The sequence below is a fragment of the Nanorana parkeri genome, unplaced genomic scaffold, assembly GCF_000935625.1.
Source record: "Nanorana parkeri isolate BGI_ZX_2015 unplaced genomic scaffold, ASM93562v1 scaffold140, whole genome shotgun sequence".
NCBI classification, from domain to species: Eukaryota; Metazoa; Chordata; class Amphibia; order Anura; family Dicroglossidae; genus Nanorana; species Nanorana parkeri.
The window spans coordinates 1259330-1273900 of record NW_017306408.1 but is presented as its reverse complement, the minus strand read 5'-3'; positions in this window follow the sequence as shown (position 1 = coordinate 1273900).

Genomic DNA, 14571 nt, shown 5'->3' with positions numbered 1-14571 from the left:
GATGTCAACACAGAATGAAATTCCAAGGAAATCGATCTCCGTTGACTTCCGTTTTTAGGTCCAATTTTGATCTAAATGAATCCTTAAACTGACTGCAAACCAAATTTAAAAAAAAGTAACCAGTACTGCATAACTTTTTTTGTTGGGTGGAGTGTGCCTTTAAAATTGGGATATATTCCAATATCAATGAATATGAAAGTTATGCGCCTTGTTATGACTGCCCGATGTCAACGATAAAAAGAATAGGTTAATATGTTCAGAGTACACAGATAGGATGTCACCACACAATACCACATGTGATCTACTTAATATTCCTACTTTTATCATCGGCATCAAATGAACAAAAAAAACAAAAACTTGTATTTCATGTAAGTCAGGCAGGTTAGATAAAGGGATATTCCATAAAACATTACTGGTATGGAATTCTTTGTACTGGAATCTTCAACATTTCTTCAAACTTGCTTTTTTTCTCCTGTGGTAAGATACCCATCCTGCATTCGTACCGAATCACAACCGGTAATATCACAGTAACTAAGGCTTGTTTAGGAAAAAACAGCATCACAGCAAAATAATGACCAGTGCTATCTCGTACTTTGATAATAGTGATATTCAGAAGGTGAATTGTCAAAGCTGAACTCTAAGTACATATAAAAATCACAAATGAATGCAGTTCTGTAATCATTAAAACACTATTTCATGGGTTTTTGATTTTTTTTGCAAGCAATGTAAGTACCTGATTGTGACCTGATATGGGCTTCTCACAGTCCCTGTACAGCAGAGCTGGATTGTGAGTAGAAGAAGTAAATATAGATGCGTCCTGCTTTACTCCTTACTGGTATAGATAGACCTGAAACGGCCAGGTGGGTGCTTGTAATCAGGGGCGTCCTGAGGCCAGGTGACACCCGGAGCAGAGATCGGGTGATACCCCGCAGTGATGTCACGCATGCACGGCCATCTAATTGACGCCTGCCGGTGGCTATCTTGGTGATGGACGCCGGCAGAGAGAGGTGGGGATGTTCACCCACTGAATGAGGTATACCGCCAGGTCCCCTCCTTTCTCCAGACACTGTCGGGCTCTCGGTCCATGACCAAGTGCCTAACTTTTTAGAGGGGGTGACACCAAAATTACATTTAAATGACTCAGCATTGTCATCAAGGTGCTAGAAGAAGCAACATAAGGAACCAATCAGCTTATGTGCTCACAAGAAGCGTGAGCAGAGTGACCGAAAGATGAGCTCATCATTGTGCTGCTTTTCCTTTCACTGTCCAGTCACAGGCTGGGGGTGGGTCCAGGATGACCTGGGCTCATAAGAAGTGTATTAAATAATGATGGCTATCACACTGAGGACATCTAGTGGCAGAAAAAAGTACTGTGGGGGTAATCTCTAGTTTGAAGGTGAATATTGGATCAAAACCTGTTTTTTTGTAATTTTATCTTTTAAGGGGCCATACAATTTTTTTAATTATTTTTGGCTGGAGTTCTGCATTCATTTTGACCCTCCTTTCTATGTAGAAACACTAGTGGGGACTGAACATTCTATGTTCTAACTGTAATAAAATGGCCAAAGTGGAGAGGTTGTTTTTATAAATTTTTGGACCCACTCACACAAGATTCACACGTATTCCGAATTGAATCCAATTAGCAAAATGTGTAAATCTTGGGTGAAATCACTGTGAATCTTGGGTAAATACTTTTATGAATAGACCCCAATCATGTACATGCTATAAAGCAGCATGTTTTCCTGTGTTAAGGTACATTGCATTAATGGGGAACTAAAGCCAAACCTTTTGTTTGCTTTATTCTGTTATGGGTCACAGGAGGACATTTACTAATGTTCTCCTGTTACCCAAACTCAGCAGATAGCGGGCTACTGCCCTTTATATACTGACAGCGCAAAGCAGCACTGCAACTGGGAAGGAGCCCAACAGTATTGTTAGGATCAACCCCATTGCCTGATTGGCAGCTGGCTCTGCCTTTCTAGAGCCAGAGCCAGGTGTGCCTGCACCCTTCCCTGTCTGCCCCTCCAATGAGCACTGCAGGAGGTAATGACTGACAGTCACTGCTCTCTCTGAGGAGAGGACTGTGAGCTGAGTGATCTGCAGTTTATAATCGTTCACTTCTCGATCTATAGAGCTGACGTGTGACAGTTGCAGTGTCCCACACTAGCTCTAACTATTCGGAAGAGTATGTTTTACTCTTCCAATAGTTCTCCTTTTAGGCATACCATTCAATATGAACGGGCCGGTGTTCTTTCTATAGTCCAAACTTATCGAGTTGTGGGACCGCATGACTTCAGGTTTGGGCAAGAAATTTGTAGTGCACGAGCACCATCCGCGGCATTGCTTTATACACATACACCAAAGCAATAAAGTAATAAAATGAAGTTGTATGACAGTGATCAAGCACGTTATTTATCTCCGGTGCCCCACTCAATATGGCCGCCGCTTGCGTGGGGCAACTCAGATGAATAAAGTGCTTGATTACTGTCATCCAACTTCATTTTATTACTTTATTTATGTGGTGCATGTGTATAGAGCAATGCCGCGGATGGCGCCCGTACAGAAGAAGTTTTGTGTGCAAACCTCGTAGTTCTAAGGAAACCGGAAGTCATGCGGTCCCAGAACTCGATAAGTTCGAACGTTCGATGGATCACCGGCAGCACATGTTAATGCATAAAAAAAAATATACCTGCAACACTTTTGGCAATACAGTGCATTACAACTCAAGCTGTGCATTGTTGCATGCTTTACTGCAGATGCCTTGGCAGTTACCTCCCCTGAGATGATGTGCATGGTCGCATGTCTAGTCACATGTGCCAGACTTTCAGGAAGTAAAGGGAGAGCTAGTAATCTGCCCTTAGTAAACATGGCCACTGCCAGAAGAATGGAGAGAAATAAGATATGCAAAGAATACAAAGCCGGCAATGGTCTAGAAAAATGTGTTTGTAGATTGTCATTACTAAACATTTCTAAAGGCGTATCTGTTGTTATTTTTAAAGATATGGGTAAAGGTCCGCTTTAAGTTTACCCTTAAAAGAGAAGTATGGGGTAGCCTTTTTTTCCAACAGTTCTCTTAAGGGTCATGGGAGGACATTTACTAACATTCTCCCATGACCCAAAACTCAGTATATAGTGGGCTATTGCCCGTTATATGCTGAGAGTGCCGCAGCCGGGATGGATCCAGATAATACTGTTGAGATTCACCCCGAAGGCTGATTGATAACTGGCTCTGCCTATCTAGAGGCAGAACCAGCTATAGCGACCGCCTCCCCCATCCGTTCCTCCAGTCAATGCTGGAGGATCGGGGAGGGAATCCCTGCGGGGAGCAGTGGCTGGCAGTCAACGCTCTCTGCAGGGAGATGATCGGGAAGTGAGTGAGAAGTGAGCGAGCGGCAGTATGTGTTCGCTCACTTCCCGATCAATAGAGCCCCATAGGGCTATATTTTAGGCTCTTACTATGGAGATGAGTGTAATTTACTCACCCCATAGTTCTCCTGTAAATCTAAGATCTACCTCTTTACCAGCACTTCCGCTTGGTGCAAAGAGGGTGTTGCTCCCAAGTAGCAGGCTGGTGTCTTAGGAGAATGAAAATTCAAGAAATATTCCAGCATAGAGCTGTTTAGTATGTGGGCTGGTACGCATATAGCAGGAGGTCTGTGTATGCACAAACCTGTAGTATAGAGGCAGCCTGGGCCCAAACTGGCTATCTGGATATACTGGTCTGTTCCAAAAAGGAAGGAACCTTAGCCTAGAATCTTGGCTGTGGTTCTGGTTGGTTTTGTTTATGGTTCTATAAAAGCAGCATTCTAGAAGGGATGGGACAGCAATGCCTTTGGAGGGAACACACATTTGATTTGATATGTGTTTCCACAATATATCTAAGTCACATCTGTGCTCATTGAAACTGGTTCACTCTTGTCTAAGAGGAGCAAAATCATTCTAAATAAGGGCACCTGAAACTTTGCGGTTTACAGGAACTTACTCCATTAGGTAACCGTCCGTAACAGAAACTCTTTCGCAGTACCTGATGGTCAACCATTGATCAACTTTACAGGAAGGCAATTCTCAACCTTGGCTTCCTCCTCTCTAAGGTGCAATGCTCTCTTCAGTATATCTTCTAGGAAAGAACGCTCCTTGTCATTAATATCTTTCTAGAACCATTTTAGTTTTTACAGCTCAACTGCCTGTTTTTTAAAGATATAATAGGCACACTTTACAAATCTTTAACACTGGGATAAGGATCTTTATTTCAGTCATGTGACTGTCATTTTCAAATCTCATTGGACCCAGCTGTAAAAAAGTGTTACTTTTGGAAATTAAGTTCTCTATTCTGGTGTGTTAGGTTTGTGAATTGAGACTAATATAGTTGGAAGGTAAAAACTTTAACACCAGGATACAGGCAAATAGGCTGTTCACTTTGTAGAGGAATTTTCAGGATAGTCATGTGACTATCATTTTTAAATCACATTGGACCCAGCTGAAAAAAAGTGTTGCTTTTCGAAAATAAAGTTATTTATCCTAGTGTGTTAGGTTTGTGAATTGAGACTAACACAGTTGGAAGGTCAATAATAAACATGTTGATGCCTACTGTGCTGTGTAAATTGACAGTTTTGATTGGTTTAGAGTGCTGACCTTCTGACTTTCAATCTTGCTGATAAGCAGGGGATATCAAGAGACTAATATTAAGATGAAGGTAGGTAACAGACACCATGAACACGGCTGCTACTGCTGGCGATTGCTGTTTAAATACAAGCGATCCGGCATCTGTACAGGCATGTATGGTACAGCGGCGTGTGTCACCCACCCCCTCCGCCGATGGCTTCCTGGAATCCACTGTCACCCGTGTGAGAGCGGGACCGGCAAGGTGGGCTTCGCCTGATGGATCAGAGCTTCCATCCGCTGATCTCTCCTCCGATCACTGGACCCGGAAGTGATGTGCATTACATTACTTCCGGTGTCACTGGGCACATTCTCCGGCTTCTAGAGCCAGAAGAAGAAGCTGGTGAAGCAGATCTTTCCTTCATCAGCTTCTTTGGGGTCCCATGGTGACATTAGGGGTCTAAAAGAACCCTGATGTCTCCATAAAGAGGACCTGTCACATTATATTTGCTATTACATAGGGGTCTTGTTATAGCCCCCTACGCGATAGAAATAAAGCTGGTTTGAGTATTTAAAAAAAAAATTGTAAAAATTAAAGTAACAGATACAAAAAATTAAAAATGCAAAAAAAAAAATGAAAGTCCCCCACCCCCCACATGCATGCACATACAACGGAAACACGCTCCTAACTTCCTCTTTGAGCTGACATCCCTACCTGAGTTCTCCCTAACTTGGCTACACAAAACCTACCCCTCGTGTTATATCAAGAGATGTTGGGATATCGAGAGGTTATCAAAATAATCTAGAGATGAGGAGAAAGGAAGTTGGTTTGTAGTCTAGAAGAGGAGAACTGTGCAAGGGTGACAAAAGGATTTAATTATTGCAGAGGCACTGTATTGTAAGCTTCAACAGGAAGCAAGGAGTTCACAGGCCTTCTGGCAGGATCAACAGGTATTTTTTTAATTGTTTTAGGTATACTTGCAGCATTTTTAAAATTACAACAAATGGGGAAATGCACGTGAATTGCAGAGATGTACTGAATATGTTTTTTTTTTGATTGTTGGTTTTTTTTTTTTTTTTTTGGGGGGTGGGGGGATTTGTATTTTGATTCACTAAAGGAAAATAGGCAATTCACTTTGCAGGGGAATTTTCACTTAGCCTAGTGAATGTGGTGAAATTTCACTGCAAACAATACCCAATAAAATAACATTTAAAAAAAACTGTATTTTTGCTTGCATGGAATTCAGCAGAGCTTCTTCTCCTTCACTAAGCTAAAGGAAATTTCTCCTGCACAGTGAACAGCCTATTTGCCTTGAGTAAATCAATCCCATACACATCAGCCTCCACTGTTTTCAATTTGTATTAGTAAATGTTTCAAATGAGATAAAACGATAACAAAAAAAGTCATAATCCTGTCGTATTGATTTGATATTTGCGTAAAGACTATCCAGCTCCTTTGGATTTCATTTGGAGATCACTTTCAATGAAAATCACTGATCTCTGCTTTTGTGAAGACTCAATTCTAGAGCAATGGGGAGAACGGAATAGTTCTGATTTTGCGCACGTAACTTATTGACAAATTATACTAATCTCCCGAGCAGCCATGGTCTTAAGATGTGTGAAATATTCATTACATCGAAGATATTACCTACTGTCTGCAATCCGGAGAATCTGCAGCGCTCTTAAAAACACGCATTAAAGGAGAGGTAAAAATTACACGAAACAGATGTTAAAAAGAAGCTTTAACTTCTTCCATGTAGTTATACCTAAAATAATGTGTGCAATCTCCGAACAGACGAAAGCAGAAAAAAACAAAAATAAAATAAAGTATAATTGCTTTGTCATTTTGCTCAGAGAATTTGGTTCCTTTTACGAATTAATAGAAACTGCAAGAGCTTCAGGTGGTACGTTGCGGGCCCTTCCAAGTCCGAAGGCTTGCTCCTCCATCTTATCAGCTAATAATTCTCCTTCATTGAGGCAAATTAGGAACTTGACTGTGTTAGAGGAGGCCAGACCTCTGCTAGAGGCAAGGAGGGCTTTAATAGCAGAAATTCCTCTCTGAGAGAGATGCATGAAGCCAAACATTGTGTCCACCACAAAAGACACTCTGTATTTAGGATCCTTTCTAATTTAATTAGCCCAAGAGGTAGCGCATTAATTTGCCAAGAATTCTTCTGATGCGAAAGGCCGCTTTTACTGGAATAAAGGGGAGAAAATAACCTGCGTGTTAAAGTGGCACGCTAATAATGAAGGGGGCTATTTTTATGTTATAAATGACATGGTGAGGACACAAGAGGTCTTTAAGCTTGCCAGATTTGTGGTTAAGAGTCCCAGAATTCAGGCTAGTGCAGAAAAATCTGATGCAAGAGGAGCCATAGATCGGCTCTTTTTTTTTAAAATAAAAAAATATGTATAATATTTGATTAATAAAAAGTAAAAAAAAAAGTAAGAGCATTTTTTATTAAAGGAAATATAAAAATATATAGCGGTGTTATTCTCCTTAATTTTCTTTATTTAAATTCTCAGAAATAGGAATAAGATTGAAATTAGGATTTTCCAGTTCCCTAAAATATCAGCAAAACTCAGATTTTGGTGATTGCCTGCCATTTCGGCAAACTTGAGGTAATGAGAAAGGCGAAATTGTAGTGCATGTCAAGGCAAAAAGAAAAAAATACATGTTTCTTATATTTCTGCAATACATGCACATTTTTCCATGTTGTATCCCTTTAAATATACTACAAGTACACCAAGTGCCAGTGCCAGAAATATAGGGGTCTATTCACTAAGCTGCCGAAGGATCTAGCCGTAGCTTCGGCTGAGCCTTCGGCTAGCTTCGGCCCCAGGACCCCTTCGGTTCAGAACCGCAAGTCGGCCGAGCGTCTCAGTGGAGCCGAAGGCATATGCTTCGACTCAACTGAGCCGAGGTGATGCCGAAGCTGGCCAAATGGCCGGCCCTTGGCTGGCTGACAGCCTGCTACTGACTGCTGGGCGGAGCCAGCCGTCATCTCACAGCTGGCTCCGGCCACTTGCACAGACTGATCTGCATCCCTGGTTACCAGGTAACCAGGGACACTAATCTTCCGACAGCCTAACTCTCCCAGGCGCTGTGGGAGTCTCCCGCTATTAGATAGCGGCTCCTGGCCGCCCGGGAGAGAAACACTTTCATCTGGAAAGTTTTACTCTGCTCAATCTGTTGTCTTTTTTTTTCTTCTGACATCGAAGCCATTGGCTGCCGTCAGAATAAAAAACAAAACAAAAAAAATCACCATAGGAATGCATGGCTAGATTCCTATTGGCTACTTCAATTTGCAATAGCCAATAGCAAACTAGCTATTGCACCCGCCCAGTTCTCCATCAGGTCTCCTGTAGTGATTGACAGCAGCAGAGGGCGGGTGCAACAGCTAGTTTGCTATTGGCTATTGCAAAGTGAAATAGCCAATAGGAATCTAGCTATGAATTCCTATTCTGATTTTTTTTTTATTATTCTGACGGCAGCAGAACCGCCCGGCCATTAGAAAACAGTTGGGCGGAGCTATCTGTCACTGCTATCTCCGGAGGTTCGGCTTAGCCGATCCAGATGTTGGATCGGCTGAGTCGAACTGCTTTTGCACTTCGGGTCGGCCGAACATGCTGAGCATGTTCGGCCGACCCAAAGCCAGCCGAAGCCACCCGATGTACGGCTGATTTCACCTGATATTCAGCTGGAATCAGCCGTTCAAGCCTGAAGTGAATAGACGAACAGCGTTCGGCTCACTTCGCTTCGGGTCGGTTAGTTACTCGGCAGCTTAGTGAATAGACCCCTTAGTATGTTAATTTACTGCAAGAAAGAAGAGCTTTTGGCTTCTTTCATGGTTAGCTGCTCTGTTGTTTTTAAATTTGTACACACGCGCGCACGAGCGTGCGCACGTCCCAGCCTCCCCCTGCATGCCTGTCTGCTAAGGTGGGCAGTATGGAGTAAGAGTTAGGTCTAAACATCAATAGCTTCTGCATGCTGCAATAGCTTCTCCGTGTTAAAGAGAAACTGTCACTGCAGCACTTCCAGTTGGGTAAACAACTGGGGGGGAAATGTGACCTGCTACCCTCAGATGATGCCTGGGTAAAGCAGCCAATCACATAGCCCTAGCACTATCATATGACTGGGGCAGTTATGTTGGGTCTCCAACACAGTTAATTTCAGTATAGTCTGCAGAGGTGGAGGGAGTTACAAGGGAGTCGGGAGTAAAGCCCCCCCAACTCCCTTGTAACTCCCTCCAAGGTGGGCAAGGTGTCTCTTTATGTGTTAATTTGTGAACAAGTTGTTATAAATAAGGTAATAAAGTATCATGATTACAAGACCAATGTACATGACTTCAATCTCATGTTTAGGTTACTAATTAGTATTGAGATTGTAGTCCATCACAGGAGTGAGCTTGGATTGGTGACTACATTACAACACACGCAGGGACCATGGGGAACAAAAGTAGCCCCCCTCCAGAAGGAAGGACAGTGTCAGCACCAATTCAGAGATGATTTGAGGATCTAGAGCCGAGTGATACACAAATAAGATACATTTTTGTTCATAGTTAAGGTACTTAAATGTATTTTTAAGATTTAACTCATGAGTTTAGTGTCACTTTAAAGCTAAACTCCCGTTAAAGTCCAACTTTTTATTTCTTCCCTTCCTGCACTGTTTGGTGGAACCTCCCCAGTTGGACACCCTACTTAATTTTTGCAGCATATATTGCTTTATTTTTCTTGGTCACATGGGGTGCTCCACTGGTGGTTACAAATGGGGAGGACCCAAGCCTTGAGTTGGGCTTTAAGGGGAAACACTAGGATAGAAACATTTAAACGGCCACTGCTGACTTGCTTTTAAAGTTGGGAGGTCTGGAGCTGTCAATCGTATTCATGTTATATGGCTAGGTGGCTCATTGAACAGAAACACTTGTGTGCATACCCAGGGTCATGACACCTAATATGCACGTGCTTGTCCCAGATCAATGTCTTGCCAAGTAGTGATGGAAGGCTAAGAAGGACTCCACTGGAGCAAACTCTTCAAAAACTAGTCAGCCTTGACAGCTTCAGAGTTCTGTCCTGCAAACAAAGCACTGGAAGTAAACAAAACTAAAGGTAAACTCTACATAATGCTCTAGGTATGATGGTTAGGTGTGCACAATCTTTTAGCTGTTTAGTGTACGTGAATAATGTTCCCAACACAGATATAGCATTGAAATCTAAAAACTCTGAAACGTGCCTTCATATGAAACAAAGTTTATTTGTGTGTTTCACACTTTTATCAGACTGTTATATTATAACAAGCAATTAAGGAGAACAAGTTTGATCTGGCACCATTATAAAGGATTAAAACACTCCAAAAGTAGTAAATACAAGAGATAATGACATGTATAGAGCCCAAATAAATTCCCTTTATCTCATCATTTGTGTATGAACCTAACCAACTGAAAAATGTCTTCTATAAATAATGAAAGAGGCGGAAGAGGATACAAAAACATTTTAGGGATTATAAATGTTGTCTAATTGAGCATGGAGAGATATTTTATTAGACCCGGCCTACAAAGTTGAAATTTTAGACTGCATGTTACAAAAAAACAAAGAGTGGTAAAAAAAAAAAAGAACTACAGCCCGGGGTGCAAGTAAACCTCTCTGGGTGCTGACATAAAATGTAAACCAGGGCCTCATCTTTTTATTGTTACACTGAAGTCCTACCTTCTGGGCAAAGTCATGCTTATAATTACAATGGGATATCAATAAATCAAGGTGTTGGATATGTTCTTTGGGGATTTGGGGATTTGGGGATTTCTGGCTCAAATCATGAAATTCCAGATGATTACACACCATTGCAAACAACTCTCGTTGTGTAATCCAAATTCTGACAATACCATATTTAAGGCTGAATTTAAACCTTAGCCACCTAATTAAAAGGTGTTTGTACAGTACATGGCTTTTTCATTTGTTTTTATCCACTACTTGTAGTACAGGAGCAGAATCGTGTATTTTCGGCCTCATAGGATTTTAAATGGGAATGGATGGAAAACACGAGAAAACGCACACTTTTCAAGCGTTTTTCCGGTGTGTCCTCTTTAAGGCCAAAATGCTCGATTGTGCTACAAGCATCAGGCAATAAGTGACAGAAAACTCAGATGTGAACAGCGGTCATGGAAAACTATGGGATTTCACTTGTTAAAGGAGAACTATGAGGTGAGTGATTTATACTCATCCTCATAGTTAGAGCTGACGTGTGGCAATGGAACTGTCACACGTCGGCTCTATTGATCGGGATGTGAGCATACACATACATACCGTCGCTCGTTCACTTTCCGATCATCTCCCTGCAGAGAGCGGTGACTGTCAGTTCTCACTCCCCGCAGGGATTCCCCCCCTCCCCTGTCTGATCCCCCAGCGCTGAGTGGAGGAACAGATGGGGAGGGGGCGAACACAGCTGGCTCTGCCTCTAGATAGGCAGAGCCCGCTGTCAATCAGCCAGCTAGCATTGTAGGGATCCGTTCCGGCTGAGGCACTCTCAGTGTATGGCAAGCAATAACTCACTATATACTGAGCTTTGGGTCACGGGAGGATGCTAGTTTAGTCCTCCTGTGACCCTAAGGAGAACTATGGGATAAAAAGGTTACCCCATAGTTATCTTTTAAGTGTTGTAGGGCTTAGAGTGTTATTAAACCACCCATGGAAAAAGAATAAATGTAGCAGCATACCTTACATCATTGTTAGGAGCATAACTACAATTGATGGGGCCCCATAGAAAAATTGACAAGCATCCAGCCCCTCTCTTTTACATGCAGCTGCGGGCGGGGAATGCCAGCACTACGGTTGCTTGGGGGAAAGTGCCCCTGGCACTTCCTTGTTTGGAGAGGAGCTTGGGCTCAGACTGAGCTCATCCCTATTTTGAGTCCAAGAGGTTATGTAACACTTGTTAAAGCCCTGATGAAGGGGGATTGATTTGGTCCCCAAAATGCATTAGCTTTCTTTTGTTACACTTTTGACACCTTTGAAATCAATAAAATACAGTTCTGCACTCTTGATACGTGTATTCGGTGCTCATTCCAGTTCGAATGCACTGAATTCTCAAGAAGTGTTGTCAGTTCCGCCCAGTTCTACTCTGTTGGACCGCAGGACATCTTCCTCTCTCATCATATGCATAACTTAGGGGGAGTGCTCTGTCCAGCAAGGGATATACATGAATACATACATAATTAGAAATAAAATAAATAAAAAATAAATAAAAAAATAACAAAGCACCCTGCAAAACTAGAGCTAGAATACTTACCTGTCTGGTGAGCAGTCATTTGTAATCACATTAAAGCTGCCATTTTGTTCTGCACACACTGGAGCATATCTCCATCACTTACTGTGCTTATGGACATAGATCTCATTGCATCTAATGCAACTGGTTATGGTCAGATCAGGAAACAGTCATATGTCTCAAGACAACTGCCCACCCAAACTTACTATTTTTATCTGAGGAGGAAAAACAGTTAACCAAGAAGGATTTTTCTGGGCAATTATTATTTTCCCCCAAGATAGGTCAATGCTAGGGGTGTTTATAAATTACTCCTGCTCCATTGCACCTGCGGGTTCATGTTTTTGGAAAGGTTTTTTGTACATAAGGTATTTCAGCAGACTGATTGTTCCTGCTTATCCAATCTCCATCTATTGTATGTAGGTACCATTAGACCAGGGGTGGGCTACGCCCATGGTCAGTGCTAGACTATTTTGTGCCCTAGGCAAGACCAGCTACTTGCACCCCCCCAGCCCCCCTCCCATGGCGTAACCCCCAATCCTCCCTGGCGTGGCCCCATTCTCCTGCTGGCTAGCTTCCACAGGCAACAGGTGGATGTAAGCAGCTAGGAGCAACGGCCAGACTGCTATTTGCTATTTTAATTTGAAATAGTCCATAGCAGACAGGCTATTAAAACCCCACACACTGAGCAGAGTCACGCTCTTATGCTTAGTGGTAGTGTGCAATAGTCAGCCTGCTATTCGCTTTTTCGATTTGAAAGACGGGGGGCACTGTGAGGGGGGTGAGTGGTCAAGGCTGCGCCCTAGGCAGCAGTGCGCCCTAGGCAGCTGCCTAGTTTGCCTTGTGGCAGCACCAGTCCTGGCTACGCCAGTCCTCCAGCTGTGCTTTAACTACAAATCCCAGCATGCCTCTGCCTCTGGGAGTCATGGCGGTAACTGTCAGTCTTGCAATGCCTCATAGGACTTGTAGTTCCACAACAGCTGGAGGGCCAAGGTTGCCTACCCCTGCATTAGACTGTCTCTATTGTTCTCACTTGAGCCTGAGTAGCCTGATAGACCTGCATTGTAAGAGAAGGAAATAATGAGCATCTACTGTGCAAGAAACAAAAACTGCATAAATAATGGGCAAATGTGTCTATCCCGTACACATATATAATAACAAGCAATATGTGGACATGGAGTTTTAAAACGTTATGACTGGTTTATTAGATGGTTTACAACGTTTATCACTTTTTCTTGTATATCTAACCCCCCCCAAATAAAAAAAGTTGCTGACTATTGTTTCCCTTTAAGTGCAATGACAGTAAAAGGACAGGGCTGTCATGTAGTAACTGACAGAACAATGCAGCCAGTTTGTGAATTATGAACGTTGTGCCTCCCGTGGTCTCCAGACATGCTCTATCTACAGCAAGCAGACCTGGCAGGTGAGAGATTTGTAATATGGCCTACGTTGGTATTTCCTGCCACTTATGCAATGTGTTTCCTATAGGTGCGGCGGTAAGCTAACGTGTCTATCTTCAAGGTTTACAGCAAGATTGGCTGGAGGGGCCTTAAGAAACAGATTGCAATTGAAGAGGCAGGATGTGAACACAAGGCTTTGTTTTATCAGAGTAGACCTGCCATTCTTATCAAATTTCTATATAACTGAAAGTATAAAAATAATATTAACACAGAAGGATGTATCACCCACTAGATCTAAACTCCAGCCTTCTCTTCACAGTCTTGCACAGTTGTACCGGCTCTTCTCCAGTAATGAAATTGCTTACTCTGAATACACTGCACACCGAGAGCTTCTTACAATGTGAATTAGAGTCCCTCCCCCTCATAACTAAGGTAGTTCAGAGGTCCCCATTATCCACTTCAACACCTTTACAACATCAAACCCAAATCCTTACCCTGCTCTTAATAATACAAACACACCAGGAGTAAAGTTCAATGGCAATAGCAGCCTTTTATTAAAGGGTTATTAAACCCTCAGTGGTTTTTGCATATATCTACTGCTAGCAAGTTTCAAAAGAGGTTTAAACCTACCTGTGTCTTCGCCGCGCGCTCGGGGTCCGAACATCTGAAGATTCTTGGGCGTCCGCAAAGGATCTTGGGGCGGGCGCATGCGCAGTTCAGAACTTTGGCTGGGAGTTGAGGAGAGACACAAGGTAAGTAAATGCAGCAGTGTGCACCCGCACAGACTCCGTGGGACAGGAAGTACCAGTTAAGACAGAGGAGTCAGCGCTGGAGGCACTCCTAAAAACTACAGGAAAGAAGAAGATGATCAGATCAAGAGGCATCATTTAAGGTAAGTCCTTACACTAACATTGGGGGCGGAGGAGGGAAATCTTTATCTTTTAATGTCACTTTAACAAAACCAGTATAAATAACATAATTATAAATAACAAAAACAGTAACAAACAATAACCAGACCATATGAAATAAGTTGGTTTCAGGTCCTTGAAGGGACTATGAACCGTAAACAAAACTGCAGCCACATTTTGTACATGTTGCCCCCAGCCACAAATCACCTCCTCGGGGGCAATATTAATTGGCCGCAGACCCACACTACTACCCAGTCGCAACCAGTGAACCTCACCACAAGAAGGAAACCCACACTGAAGACGGGTCATCCCTTCATTTATTGGTAACCCTCAGCAGACAAAAACTCCCTCAAGGATCCAAACTGCCAATCAACTGCCTTGACTTGCTACAAGCCAATCCAACATGAAC